Here is a 15,994-nt window from a genome sequence, read left to right as displayed (position 1 = left end):
CCCTCAGTACTGTCACTGTGACACTCCCTCAGTACTGTCCCTCTGACAGTGTGACACTCCCTCAGTACTGTCCCTCTGACAGTGTGACACTCCCTCAGTACTGTCCCTCCGACAATGTGACATTCCCTCAGTACTGTCCCTCTGACAGTGTGACACTCCCTCAGTACTGTCCCTCTGACAGTGTGACACTCCCCCAGTACTGTCCCTCTGACAGTGTGACACTCCCTCAGTACTGTCCCTCTGACAGTGTGACACTCCCCCAGTACTGTCCCTCTGACAGTGTGACACTCCCTCAGTACTGTCCCTCTGACAGTGTGACACTCCCTCAGTACTGCCCCTCTGATAGTGTGACACTCCCTCAGTACTGTCCCTCCGACAATGTGACACTCCCTGAGTACTGTCACTGTGACACTCCCTCAGTACTGTCCCTCTGACAGTGTGACACTCCCTCAGTACTGTCCCTCCGACAATGTGACACTCCCCCAGTACTGTCCCTCTGACAGTGTGACACTCCCCCAGTACTGTCCCTCTGACAGTGTGACACTCCCTGAGTACTGTCCCTCTGACAGTGCGACACTCCCTCAGTACTGTCCCTCTGACAATGTGACACTCCCTGAGTACTGTCCCTCTGACAGTGTGACACTCCCTCAGTACTGTCCCTCTGACAGTGTGACACTCCCTCAGTACTGTCCCTCTGACAGTGTGGCACTCCCTCAGTACTGTCCCACTGACAGTGTGACACTCCCTCAGTACTGTCCCTCTGACAGTGTGGCACTCCCTCAGTACTGTCCCACTGATAGCACACAGAGCTAGCCTGAGAAGTGACAATTGGGGTTCAGACCAAGCAAGTGTTAAATGAAAAAGACCAGACAATCTGCAGTTGCTGGAAATCCACAGCAGCACCCACAGCACAGTAGGTCAGGTAGCATCTGGGGAAATGAACAGATAATTGATATTTCAGGCCGAGACCTTTTTTGAGGACTGAGGAGGGAGAGGGAAGAGTAAGAAGGTACAGGGAGGGAATGGAGGCTAGCTGGAAGGTGATGGGTGAAGTTAGGTGGATGGGAAAGGTCAACGGCTGGAGAAGAAGGAATCTGATAGGAGAGGAAAGTGGACCATTGGAGAAGGGGTAGGAGGAGGGGACCCAGGGTGAAGTAATAAGCATGTGAGAAGGAGTAAGCATGGGAATTAGAGGAATGGGGTTAATTTTTACTGGGAGGAGATATCGATATTCATGCCGGCAGGTTCAGGGTACCCAGACAGAATGTAAGGTGTTGCTCCTCAACCCTGAGGTTGACCTCATCTTGGCATTGAAGGAGGCCATGGATGGACTCGTTGAAATGTGATTGAGAATTACAATATTTGTCCACTGGGGAGTTCTGCTTGTGGCAGATGGTGCAGGGGTGCTCAATGAAGCAGTCCCCCAGTTTACGACAGGACAGCATGCACTTTGGAAGGTTGAACTTGAAGGCAGAGGACAAGGTTACTGCCAGATTGTTAGCCGTTTGGAGGAACAGAGGGAGTTTGTGTCCAAGTCCATCAATCCGTCAAAGTTGCCGCACAAGTTGATAGGGTGGTTCACAGGGCCTGTGGTGTGTTGGACTTCATTAGCTGGTGGATTGAGTTCAAGAGCTGTGAGATAATGTTGCAGCTCTATAAAACTGTGGTTAGACCACACTTGGAGCTTTGTGTTCAGCTGTGCTTGTCTCATTATAAAAAGGATGTGGAAGCTTTGGAGAGGATCGGGAGGAGGTTTACTGGGATGCTGCATGGATTGGAGAAAGTCTTATGAGGAAAGGTTGAGCGGGCTAGGGCTTTTCTCATTGGTACGAAGGAGGATGAGAGGCGCCTCGATAGAGGTGCACAAGATGATAAGGGTCAGTGCCTTTTCCCCAGGGCGGTAATAGTTAACACAGGAGGTAATACTTCTCAGGTGATTGGGGGGAAGTACAGGGGGGATGTCAGAGGTAGGTTTTTATACGGTGAGTGCATGGAGCGCACTGCTGGCAGTGGTGGTGGAGGCAGACACATTGAGGACTTCTAAGAGACCTTTAGATAAGCCCATGGATGAAAGAGGAATGGAGGGCTGTGTGGAAGGGATGGGTTAGATCGATGTTGGAGCAGGTTAAAATGTTGATACAACATGGCTTGTCAAAGATCCTGTAGCATGTTCTATGTTCCTCCCTCAATGGGGGAGGGGTTCCGGGGCTGGGGAGGGGGAGAGAGAGAAGAGGACAGAGAGGTAAAGAGAAGCAAGATAAAAGAGTACGGAGAGAGATGGTGAAAGGCAACAGTGCAGAGAGAGTCAGGCCAGAAAGGGAGAGAGTGCTGTAGCCTCCAACCTGATGGCATGAACATCGGTTTTTCAATCTACTGGTAATTGCCTCCTCCCCTCACAATTCCCCATTCTTATTTCCCTCGCACACCTTCTCCTTCTTACCTACCCGTCACCTCCCCTTTCCCCTTCTTCTATAGTCTTGTGACCTCTCCTATCAGATTCCCACTTCTCCAGCCCTTTATCTCGTTCACCAGTCGACTTCCCAGCTCTTTACTTCACCCGCTTCCCCTCTCCCAGTTTCACCTATCACCTACTACCTGGTATTTCTTTCCCCACCTTTTTACTCTGACTTCTCATCTTTTTTTTCTCTCCAGTCCTGATGAAAGGTTTCAACCAGAAACGTCAACTGTTTCACTCTTCTCCATAAACGTCGTTTGGCCCTGCTGAGTTCCTGCGGCATTTTGTGAGTGCTGTACAAATGGTGGGAGGACAGAACGAGAGAGAGAGAGAGAGAGACGGAGACACGTAGAGGCGTGCATTGTGTGCATGCAGTGTTAGGAAGAGAGAAAGAAAAAGATCAGAGAGACAGGCAGCAACTGAGATGCTGAAGAGGAGGGGAGAATGTTGGGCATACTCTAATCTATAGTACAGCGACCTGGTTCGCAAGGGTCTGTGGGGAAACATGCAATTAATTACAATGGTTGTATCTCTTTGTGTACCTTTCAGAGAGTGCATTTTCTCAGTGTGCAATGTGCTGTTAGTTGTTATGGCAATGTTGTAGTTTTAAATAATTTGGAGAGTGTATTTATAGTTCTTCTGAGAGTATTGGTTCTCTTAATAAGAATTAATTACTGAGTTCCAACCTCACTCAATGGGTTTCTGATGCTCTACTGAGAGTGCTAACTCTTCCTGACAAGAGTTCGGTTCTGTGCTCCTACAACTCATTTGGTTGTGAAATGAAATTCTCTCTGACCTGCCATTGCCTCGAGTCTGCAGCTGAAGGAATTATACCAGCCTGTGTTCTTTTTCTATGTTTTTCTCCCAGGCTTTGTGGCTTGATGTCAGGGAGGCTGGACCAATTTCCCAGGCTGTTTGCTGAGCTCTCAGCAGAGAAATCCAAGCTGTTCTTTGAAAATGTGCAGAATTTCTGCAGAAAACTGTGGGTGGAGAATTCTCCATGTAGGATGGAGTCCCATCTGCCTGTGGTTATGAACATAAATCTATCGGTATCTCAGGCTTACTCACTCTTTACCTTTGCACCCATTCCACCCCCAATTCTGATCTGACACTCTGTGTCCTCCAAATATAGATGCAAGACCAGCTAGAACAGGGCACAGTAAGATCTCACGGTTTGGAGTCTATTCTGATCAGGGCAGCACACTGGTGCAGGTAGCAAAGCTGTTGCCTCTCGGCTCCAGTGATTTGAACTCTGGTGCTGTCTATGTGGAGTTTTCATGATTTCTCTGTGATTGTGTGGATTTCGTCTGGGAGCTCCCATTTCCTCACTTGTCACAAGGACATGCAGGTTGGTAGTTTAATTGGTGGCTGTAGATTGCCTTTAGTGTGCAGATGAGTACAAGAATCTCAGTGTTCTTGATAGGAATACGGATAGAATTAAGCAGAATTAAAGGGTGCTTGATAGTTGTCTATTGTTTCTTTGTACGGCTATATCGTTATGGTAGTTGTAATATTTGACTAGATGGCACCAGTTACCAATAGCAACATCCTACAGACAGCTCACGGAACTACTAAATACTCTTCTTCTTTTAAATACGCTTCTCCTGAACTGCAGTCCATTGCAGCCTGTAATTACAGTTTTAACAATGTATTTTTGAGCCGGCTAAACAACTTGGCACTTTTGCAGTCCCCTGGGGGATTTGGCAAGGTTGAGAGCAGGATGTGCTGGGGCGGGCATCGCTCCCCAATGGTGGAACACGAACCTGCGGTCAGCCTCATTACTCTGACTGATTAAAGCCTTGAGCAAGATTAAAAGTGAAAAGGATGAGAGTGGAAAGCGAGCCGGTGTTCGGCACTCTCTGCCTGCGTTCGACTGGTCTCTGACTTGCAGCTGCCGGCAGAAAGTGCAAGGGTCTTGGGTCTCGGGACGCGAGACTCAGTCGCCTCAGCAGCTCGTGGTGGTTGATGCTTAATGTCCTCGGCACCAAACCTGCTCAGCGGCTGTGGACTCACTTCTTGGGACTCTGCAGTTCACGTTCTGTTGGTTTTTGTTTACACCTGTTTACTATCGAGGAGCTGGCTCTGCAGCCATCGACACAGCACTGATCGACAGACATGATCGCTGTGGCTCCTGGACTGTTTCGGGGACCCTGCGGTTTGATGTTTAACGTTCGGTGTGTTATTTGCTTGCTTTTTGCTGTTTGCACAATTTGTTCTTTTTTTTGTGCATGGTCTTTGTCGTGTGGGGTTTTGTTTAAACGGATTCTATGGTGTTTCTTTGTTTTGTGGCTGCCTGCAGGATGATTAGATTATTAGATTATGAGGACACACAGTCCTCTTTTATTGTCATTTAGTAATGCATGCATTAAGAAATGATACAATGTTCCTCCAGTGTGATATCACAGAAACAGAAGACAGACCAAGACTGAAAAACTGACAAAAACCATATAATTATAACATATAGTTACAACAGTGCAAGCAATACCGTAACTTGATGAAAGAACAGGCCATGGGCATGGTAAAAAAAAGTTCAAAGACTCTTGAAAGACCCATGATCTCACGCAGACAGGAGAAGGAAGAAAACTCTCCCTGCCATGCTTCCAGCGCTGCAAACTTGCCGATGCAGCATCCTGGAAGCACCCGACCACAGTCCGACTCCGAGTCCATCCAAAAACTTCGAGCCTCCGACCAGCCCTCCGATACCGAGCACCATCTCTGCCGAGCGCTTCGACCCCAGCCCTGGCCACCAGCAGCAGGCAAAGCCGAGGATTTGAGGCCTACCCTCCGGAGATTCTCGATTGCACAGCAGCAACGGCAGCGAACCGGGCGTTTCAGAAATTTCTCCGTGCTTGTCACGTCTGTCTCCATCAAATCAGAATTGTGCATGACCCGCTATTTAACAAATACGATAATCATTTCACCGGAGAGGCCACGCGCGCTGCATCGCGCTGCCATCTTCTCCTCCCGCCCAGAGTGACTGATGAATCTCAGGGTTGTATACAGTGTATTAAATTGAATAAGAGTGTACCCTGAAACTTTGAAGCTTAGAAAACAGAGGCTGAGTAATTCAAAACTGGCCACACTGTGTTTCTGCTCCAATAAATTCAGGGCAGAGCGTTAAAGCTGCCAGTTTTTGGTACAGTCCACAACCAATAACCAACCAGTTTGGTCTGCATGTAACTCCAGTCCCACACTACGTGGTTGACTTCAAATGTGACAGCCAGGAACAGGCAATAAATGCTGCCTTTCCATTTGGCCCGCACGCCAAGAAATGTTTTATAGGCTGTGCTTGGCTGGATTCTCAGGAGCTGATTTTTGTTCCTACAGTTCAGCTTGAAATAGAAATGAAGAGCTTGCATTTCTGCTGATCCTCTCCCCATACTTTAAGCCATTGCAGATTTTTTATAGGCTGTCAGGTGATTTTTTTTGAAGTGTAGTCACTGTTATGAAGATGGAAGATATAGCAGAACTATTACACAGTTAAACAGCACAGTGAGATGGTCTGTTGTTTTAGCAATGTTGTTTATGGAATAAATGTTGACCAGAATGCCCAAAACACCTTATTTTCTGTTGGTCTTACCATGGGATCTTTTCCATCTCTCCGCGGGAGCAAACGGACACTCACTTTGGCATCAAATCCAAGAAAGGACGGTGCTGCAGTCCTTCAGAATTGAACTGTAGTGCCAGCCTGGATCGCATGCTTGAGTCTCATGCCTGGCCAATGTCACGTTGGTGTTTGTAGGCGCCTGTTCCATTTACCTTTCTTATATTAGAGCATCAAGTGCACTCCTTTGGCTCATGAGAACAGGTGTACAAGGTGTTTTTGGAGGTATAAGAAGTTTAGCCTACGAAACTCTCCTTCCTCATCACTGGTTACTCTGAAATGGCATTGCAGATTTGTCCCTTGCAGGAGCCAGGACCCGACGAGAAGGACTTCCCTGAACTTGAGCTCTTTGTATATTTTCAGCAATCTACTTTGACAGTGCAGTGTTTCCCTTTTCCCAACAGACGGTATCATCTGTCTCAAGTGTCAGCCTAAAATTACAGGCACAAAGCTCTGGAGTGGGGCTTGAGTCCGAGACGTGTGACTAAGATGTGAGCGTGTTACTCTCTAGCTAAGTCAACAAAAGAAAAGTTTGTTGGCTTGCGAGTGAGTGGAGATCCCAAACATGAATCCCCGATGACGAGGCTGTGACTATCTCCAAGAGGGTGTAGTCATCACTGGGTGAAAGATCATGGGGTGCAATGCAAGGAATTCATGTTAAGTTCGCTCAGTGACAGATTGATTCTTGGAATGAGTATGTCAGTGAGATCTTTTGCACTGTGTTGCGAGGGGAGGAGCTTGTTAGTAATGTAGAGGCTGAATTAAGCTATCCTGATAACTCTTCAATGAGTTTTGAGTGATATTTGAGGATGCCTCTCATTCTATCTTTAACTCAGCGCTGGTTGTAAAGTGACTGGAGATTGAATCCTACAACAGGGAAATGCACGAGATAGTATCTAATCTATTAATAATTTACACATGCAAACTCACCTTTAATCTAATCCTTTAATAGAATATAATCAAATGCATCTAGTTTTTAAACATTATGAAATAAGAAAGCATGGCAAAATTTTTGTATTCTGAGTACAAAATCTAAGATCAGGATACAAAATGCTGGATAAGCTGCATTTCATCTCACCAGAGATCTACCTAGAATTTGTCAACATAGTCTTCTTTGCTAATGTGTTCTACTGAATTCACATTATCCACTTCTAGTTTGAAACCTTTGACTTTCATTGACGTACAGATTCCACAGATACTGACCCAAGACCACAGAGATAAAGATAAAGATTACCTTTATTTATCGCATGTTCACGAAAACATTAGGACACACAATGAAACGTGACAGTCCAAGGATGTGCTGGGCACAGCCCACAAGTGTCACCATGCTTCCAGTGCCAAAGTAGCATGCCCACAACTTAATAATCGTGACCATAAGTAAACCAGAGCACCTAGAAGAAACTCACAAGGTCAGAGGGGGAATGTACAAACACCTTACAGACAGTGGCAGGAGTCGAACCCCAGTCGCTGATCCCTGGCACTATAAAGCAGTGTACTAACTGCGACAATACTGTTCTGCCCTAGGACTAATACGTTATCTAATATTTAATGAGTAGAGCGTGGCCAAGTGCTTAAGGTGACGGTCTAGTGATCTGAAGGTCGCTAGTTCGAGCCTCAGCTGAGGCAGCGTGTTGTGTCTTTGAGCAAAGCACTTAACCACACATTGCTCCGCGACGACACCGGTGCCAAGCTCTATGGGTCCTAATGCCCTTCCCTTGGACAACATCGGTGGCATGGAGAGGGGAGACTTGCAGCATGGGCAACTGCTGGTCTTCCATACAACCTTGCCCAGGCCTGCACCCTGGAAACCTTCCAAGGCGCAAATCCATGGTCTCACGAGACTAACGGATGCCTATGAATAAGCAGAGCATGTCTGTCACTCAGTAAATAACTAAATATGTTTCACACATAACTAAATTGTAGGCAGGGTTTTGCAAAATTAGACCCTCACCTTCACCTAGATCTTCACCTTCACAACGATGAGAAAGATTTATTTCTTTACTGAGATGCAGTGCAGGATAGGCCCTTCTGGCCCTTTGAGCCACAGCTCCCAGCAACCCCTGATTTAATCCTAGCCTAATCACGGGACAATTTACAATGACCTATTAACCCATCAACCAGTCAGTCTTTGGACTGTGGGAGGAACCCAGAGCACCTGGACAATACCCACGCGGTCATGGGGAGAACATACAAATTCCTTACAGGCAGTGGCGGGAATTGAGCCCGGGTCGCTGGTACTGTGAAGCGTTGTGCTAATCATTACTTCTCTATATAATATTTTCTTCACAAATTCTTAAGCATTTCATAATGTTAGTAAGTCATTTTTGTATGTTGATCACTGCTGTTATGTAGACTGAAGTATGCAGCAGGACCTCAATACATGGTATTGAGAAGAGCGGGTTGAGAGAAGATTCCCTGTTGACCAAAGCATTTGGGGGAATTTGTAGCTCCTTCATGAAAAGTGCCATTAGATTGGTCCATATCTAAAGGAGCAATGAATGTGTGCTGGGTGAAATTGGTGACCCATTCTCGACTGAGCCAGTTGGATTTAATTTTGATTGAACTAATAAGATTAAGTCATTAGTAAAAGGTTCTAGATTGAATCAAATTTCTCACAGTCTAAGACAGTGATGCGATCTGAATTAGTTCTTGTATCTCTGATGTGATCGAGCCGCAGTGGGACAATGATGCTGGATGTTTGAATGGAAATGTTTGGATCATAGCACAACATGAACCCTGAGTTCAATGAAACCATCCCTTCTTGAATTGACTTTATTACTTACATCCTTCATATACATGAGGAGTAAAAATCTTTACATTACGTCTCCATCTAAATGTGCAATTTATACTAAATGGCATGTACAACAGGACAGTAACAAGATGGTTAAATATGAACAGTCAATATAATATAGAAGTACAATTGTATCAGTGTGAATTAATCAGTCTGATGACCTGATGGAAGAAGCTGTCCCGGAGCCTATTGGTCCTGGCTTTTATGCTGTGGTACTGTTTCCCGGATGGTAGCAGCTGGAACAGTTTATGGTTGGGGCGACTCAGGCCCCCAGTGATCCATTTCTTTTTACCCACCTGTCTTTGTAAATATCCTGAATAGTGGTAAGTTCACATCTACAGATGTGCTGGGCTGTCCGCACCACTCTCTGTGGAGTCCTGCGATTAAGGGAAGTACAGTTCCCATACCAGGCAGTGATGCAGCCAGTCAGGATGCTCTCAATTGTGCCCCGATAGAAAGTTCTTAGGAGATGAGGCCTCATACCAAATTTCCTCAACCGTCTGAGGTGAAAGAGGCCCTGTTGTGCCTTTTTCACCACATAGCTGGTACGTACAGACCACGTGAGATCCTCAATGATGTGTACACCAAGGAACCTCTCAAACCCAGATGCAATGATGTCAATAGGGGTTAGCCTGTCTTCATTCCTCCTGTAGTCCACAACCAGCTCCTTTGTTTTTGTGACATTGAGGGGGAGGTTGTTTTCTTGACACCACTGTGTCAACCCACCAGCTTCTACTAGCTCAGTATTACTGGGAACACAGAATAGTGGTGACTACTGTATCACAATTGGTGTTCAGTCCAAACCAGACATTGAAAACTCCTGGAATTCTCCAAAAGTCCCAATCCATTCAGTTCTTGCCAATGAAGTTCTGCTCTTCATTGCAATTCCAAAAATCCCAATCCATTCAGTTCTTCCCAATGAGGTTCTGCTCTTCATTGCAATTCCAAGAATTCCGATCCATTCAGTTCTTCCCAATGAGGTTCTGCTCTTCATTGTAATTCCAAAAATCCCAATCCATTCGGTTCTTGCCAATGAGGTTGCCTTCCAATGCACCTTGTGATTTGCTTTCAAGTTCCATGTGCCTTTTGTGTACTCGCCCTCCCACGTTATTAAGTCTCTGATTGGATTGGCTGAGTTGATTACCATTGCTTGCTGGGTTTTTAGAGCTGGCGTCTTTAGGCCTGGTTTTCTCACCCCATTTTACACATGGAAAAGGTTAACAGTGGCATTTACACAGGCAAAGCAAGATCAGCTCACTGAAATATTCGTTATTGTTGTTGGGCTCTTTGTAGTTGTTAGGTCAAAGCAAATTGTCAAAACCTGAGGCCTTCACCTTGACTCCTGAAATACAAAATAAAAGCAGTGTTTTTCCAATCAGCCCTCCAATTTAGAACATATTAGCTGGTAACTAATTAAACGAAGCTGGAAGGGTCGCAGCCCAAGAAGTTGACTGTACTTTTTTTTTTCCATAGATGCTGCCTGACCTGCTGAGTTCCTACAGCATTTTCTGTGTGTTGCCTGGAGATCAGCTGTTAGATTTTTGAGAATTTGGGAGATTTGATGCAAGCGGTTAAGCGCTGTCCTAGTAGACGGTTTACATGAAAAATTTGGCAACTGGAGTTAGCAGTTTCAAACATGCTATGTGCAAAACAATATCTATTGAAGCAGCACTTGGAACAGGTCAAATAGAACTACAAGAAAACATCATTCTGTAACAGGGAGTTCTTAAACCTGCAAACTCATTCTCTTCTCTTGTTTCCCCCTTTCAAGTCTGTGTATTCACTGGCAATGAGATATATATTGTGAATTCATAAAATGCTGGGAATGTTGGAAAAACAGAAATCTGGAACTAGTGAGCAGTTCAGACAACATCTGGAAAGCTAAACAGAATTAACATTTCAGGTATGAGACCCTTTGAAAGAACTTATAAAACATGCAAACACTGTTGTATACAGTATAAAGTTAAAAATGTACAAATAATTTGATACAATTAAAGTGGATGATATGATTTCCTGATGTTTCCTGTAAATTCACTCAAAAGCTAATTTCAACCTAAATAGGTGCAGGCTCCTCTGTACTTTAACACCAGAATTTTCTTAATTTAAAACATTGCTTACTTAAACAGAACCATGGGTATACCATATAATGTCATAAACAGATTGGATCCAATAATCCCAGTAATCTTTGTTCTTAGCGGCTGAATATCTTACAGGACAGGCAAGAACCTGTTAATTGATTGAATTGCACCACTGGTGCTCTTTAAGCTGTAATACAATCTAGTTCTGTAGCTGAGATATGTTCAATAACTCTTTAATGTATAAAATGAAAAATACTTTTGAGCTGGTGTTTAGTCAACACCTTCCACTCCAAATATGGCTCTAATTGGCACCATAATGGCAGGTGAACATCTTCCAAGGGTTCACTTCTTTCTGCAAATACTGGAAATCTTTGGAAGAATGTGGGAAACGCTCTCCAGGTCAGGCAGCATCAATGACAAGAGAAGAAGAGTTAAAGTTTGATGTAGCAGTATTCACCAAGCTTGGCAATTAGCTTGCAGACATTTCATCACCAGTCGAGATGACATTCTCAGTGCACAGATGTTGGTGTTTCTCTCTAGGAGTGCTCACCTTATATAGCAACCCTCCCGCGTTCACTTACCTTGGTCCTGATTGGCTAACCCTTCAGTTGACCTTTGAGTTCTATTGGTTCTCATTTCTTCAAAGAATTCAAAGGTCAGCTGAAGGGGTAGCCAATCAAGGCCAAGGCAAGAGAATGGGGTGGAAGGCTATGTAAACAAGAGCACTCCTAGAGAGAAGCACCAACAACTGCGTACCGAGAGGCCACCTCGACTGGTGATGAAGTGCCGTCAAGCTTGGTGAACACGGCAACATCAAATGCCTCAACCCAAGCGCTGAATACTCACCACCATTCGAAAGAATTAACGTTTCAGTTCGACCTAAAATATTCAGACTGTTTCTTTTATCACAGATGCTGCATGACTTCCTGGCTGTTTCAAGCAACTTCTGTACTGCTCAACATGCTTGCATTACAAAAACAGGATTTCAGCCTGATCTTTAAAATATCTAAAGTAATTGATGTACTTTCTTAAAAGCCAAAAACAAATGGGGTAAGCTACAGCTGCCTTTAATAAGCTGCACTTTATACACTGTATTTAACTAATCTTTCTCAAGTTCTTTGCTTATATAACACGCCTTAATTATCCTTTTGTAATCAATAATGAACTCAGATGTCACTATCCCTTGCTGTGGACTAAAAATTGACTTCACTTCTTTAACCTGCAGACGCTGGTGCTAAGTCACTTGAAACTGACATAGATCATTTAAGAATCTGATCAGATTCTTAGATGTTAATTAGCCTCAATTATTCTATTGAATACAGCACCTAAAACACATTTCAAATAAGATGAACAAAGAAAGAGAAGAATTGTTTCTGATTATCCGGCAGACTCCAAGCTGTCATCACCTTTCCTTCACCATGCCTGTGGAAATGTAAATCTGGGGAAAAAGTCCATATTTTTGAAGTTAAAACAGATTGCAGAGCTTTCAGAGTCTAAATGTGATTTGCATCACAGATGACTGAACAAGAGGCAAACAACAGCACTGATCACACCACGTGGACTGTGACAGACCTGTACATTGATAACAACAGAAATAATGTAGTCATTTATTGTATTTACCTTAAAATAGTTCTTAACTCTTTATGCTTCACCCTTATCCCCTCTTGCCCTGGTTTAAAAACCCTCCTAGTTTACAGTCTTAAGAGGTGCAGGTTTTGTATAACCTCAGCAATATCTCAGCCACCGATCATGTTTCAGTCTTCAGCTGGGTTTGGTGTGCAAAGGATCAGCTTGTAATTTCTCCTTGATCTTTGATCCCTTCGTTGTATTCTTTTCATTGTAAATTATTATAACCTCGATGTGTTGCGAGACACCTGATATTCACTCTTCATTCCCATGTACAATTGCCTCATTTCCTTCAGTTATCCAACAGAATTCTGATTCATTCAAGAGCGCACAAGAGATTTGACAAGGTCATTACATTTTTTTCCCCTTTATGTGTGCCAGTGAATGGTTGTTTGTGAGACTGAAAGGATGTGTCCTAAAGCCAGGGAAAGACTTTGGGGCCACAGCTCTTTTTGCCTTCATTTGTGACTGAGTTTGGGTGTCTTTGTGCCACAGTGCCCTATTAAACAGGATCAGATTGTCACTACGTTCAGATGTGGCCCAAGTGCAGAGCGAGAGACACTGAAGCAGGTCGATAGTTCACAGACTTTAATGCGAACAGAGTTAGAGGGAAAAGAAAACAATAAACGCTAGGCCAAACAGGGCTGTTAGCTATTATCCTCAAATGGAAAACGAAGCCAACACTGCGGCTGAAAGGAATAACTAAATATAAAACAAATACCGCTAGTCTTCGGAGTCAGTTGACTCGACAATCCAATTTCTCAGGCAAGGCTGAATGCAAGTTGGCAGCGAAACTTTGCTGTGCTTTGCTCAAGTCGTGACAAGTGCTACGACAAGAAGAATGGAGTTAAGTGCCATCACAATGAAATAATAATTAGCTGACATGTGCATATTCATGAGCGCAATTTCCGTATCTGCTGCCCTGCCGAATCCGTGGTTGTGACCCAGATAGCCAAAAGCAGTGGTGATGTACCAAAGGTGATGGTAAATCTCATCACTTAGGTCTACCTCTGCTGAGAGAGATGTCTCCCAATGTTTAGGAAGTGGTTCATGTTATACAGGGTCTTGGGCTGACTTTTAGTACCAAGGGGCAGCGTAGCATCATGGAGACAGGAAGGCAGAGGACTCGGTTTTACAGGTGCTAAGTGTGAGGTGCAGCTCATGTGCTTAGAGAACAAATCGACGCTGGCTTAAAGCTTGGCTTCTGAACGTCTGCATGCCTGCATGCCGTGGTTCGATTACTGACGTGGGGAATGAACACTGACCAGACAGAGATCGTGTAGCCACAAGCAGCTGGCGCATTTCTGTCATTTGTGAGGAAGCAGTCGTGAAATGAACAAGCCTGGAAGGAGAGAGGGGAGGGAAGCTGAATGCCCTGACTGATGAGCAGTACAAGCAGATTCACTGATCAGGGAAATATTGGCTCTGAAGAAGAGCTCTGGGGTGACTGCAATTAGAAAGCTCTTTCAAACACCTGGCATGGACTGAAGGGGTTGGATAATATTCCTGTCTAGCTGTTAAGGTGATTCTCGCTTTATGAAAGTTGAAAAGTTTGAGATAATTCAAGACCGAAAGAAGCTGCGGAAGATCGGGAACACGGCGCAGCACATCACACAAACCAATCTTCCATCCGTGGACTCACTTTACACCGCACGCTGTCGGAGCAGTGCTGCCAGGATAACCAAGGACACAACCCACCCAGCCAACACACTTTTCGTCCCTCTTCCCTCCGGGAGAAGGCTCAGGAGCTTGAAGACTCGTACGGCCAGATTTGGGAACAGCTTCTTTCCAACTGTGATAAGACTGCTGAACGGATCCTGACCCGGATCTGGGCCGTATCCTCCAAATATCCCGACCTGCCTCTCTGTTTTTTTTGCACTCTCTTACTTTCCATTTTTCTATTTTCTATTTATGATTTATAATTTATATTTTTAATATTTACTAATTTTTACTATTTTTAATATTTAATATTTGTAATCCAGGGAGTGGGAAGCGCAGAATCAAATATCGCTGTGATGATTGTACCTTCTAGTATCAATTGTTTGGCGACAATAAAATATAAACTAAAGTAACCTTGTTTCACACTTGTGTATTGGGCAGTATTCAAAGTCTCAATATGGGACTCAGTTAGCATGCACGCACACAAGATTGGGGGTGTAGTGGACAGCGAGGAAGGCAATCAAAGCTTGCAGTGGGATCTGGACCAGCTGGAAAAATGGGTTGGAAAAAAATGAAAGATGGAACTTAATGTAGACAAGTGTGAAATGTGCCATTCCAGGTTGGACTTGCATGGTAAATGGTAGCGTACTGGTAGAACAGTGGGATCTGAGAATAGAGATCCATAATACCTTGAAAATGATGTCAGAGCTAAAGAGAGCCTTTGGCACTTTGGCTTTCATAAATCAGAGTATTGAAACGGTATAATACTTTGGTGAGGCCGCATTTGGAGTATTGTTTGCCCATTTGGTCACCTACCTACAGAAATGATATCAATAAGATTAAAAGAGTACAGAGCAAATGTACAAGAATGTTACTGGGACTTGAATTACAGGGAAAGGTTGTATAACTCAATAGTTTCAATCATTCCATTTAACATCAGAGAATGTATACAATATACAGCCTGAAATTCTTACTTTACACAGACAACCTCAAAACAGAAGAAAAGCCCCTAAAGAATGAATGACAGAAAAAAAGACGTAAGAACCCCCCAAAGCCCCCTCCCCCCTACACACAAGCAGCAGCAGACAGCATCAACCCTTTCCCCAGATTATTCTAGCATAAAGCATCAGTATTCCCATCACCCACTGTGGTATTCCCTGGTGTGTAGGAGAATGAAGGGAGATTTGATAAAGGTATACAAAAATTATGAGAGGTATAGATAGGGTTAACGCCAGCAGGCTTTTTTCCACTGGGTGAGACTGTATCTAGAGGTCATGGGTTAAGGGTGAAAGGTAAAATATTTCAGGAAAACTGAGTGGGGGGGATCTTCGTCACTCAGAGGGTGGTGCAAGTGTGGAATGCGCTGCCGGTGAAGTGAAAGATGTGGGTGTAATTGCTACATTTAATGGATGGGAGTGGAATGGAGGGCTATGGTTCAGGTACAGATCGATGGGACTAGGCATAACAACTGTTTGGTATGTTACTATGCTCTATGACTCTATGCTGTACCATCATATTGCGTAAGGACGAATCCTCCTCGTGCCCTGGCTGCGCCTCAGTGAGAAGGGAAAACACGTATTGTGGAGAATCAGCAGCGACTCCTGTGCCGAAGATTCTGGTTTTATTGAACATTTAAGTTTCTGGGACACACTGGAGCCTTGGTGTTCGTACAGCCAGACGGAGGATGCCAACTACAACACTCACATCTTGCATTAATTTACCCAGGATTCTCACTTTGCTTTCCCCAGCGGGAGACGCAAAACTCTTTCAGAGACGTTCAA

At 44.4% G+C, this 15,994-nt stretch overlaps 1 protein-coding gene across 2 annotated transcripts in view; it reads left to right on the top strand.

Moving 5' to 3' along the window:
• Positions 1-15,994, top strand: part of col5a1 (procollagen, type V, alpha 1) — a 295,086-nt gene that overhangs the window by 118,859 nt on the left and 160,233 nt on the right. The window lies entirely within an intron of this gene.

This window comes from Mobula birostris, chromosome 22 (assembly GCF_030028105.1).
Source record: "Mobula birostris isolate sMobBir1 chromosome 22, sMobBir1.hap1, whole genome shotgun sequence".
NCBI classification, from domain to species: domain Eukaryota; kingdom Metazoa; phylum Chordata; class Chondrichthyes; order Myliobatiformes; family Myliobatidae; genus Mobula; species Mobula birostris.
Note: the sequence above shows the minus strand (reverse complement) of the source record. Positions and strands in the feature narration are given on the sequence as shown.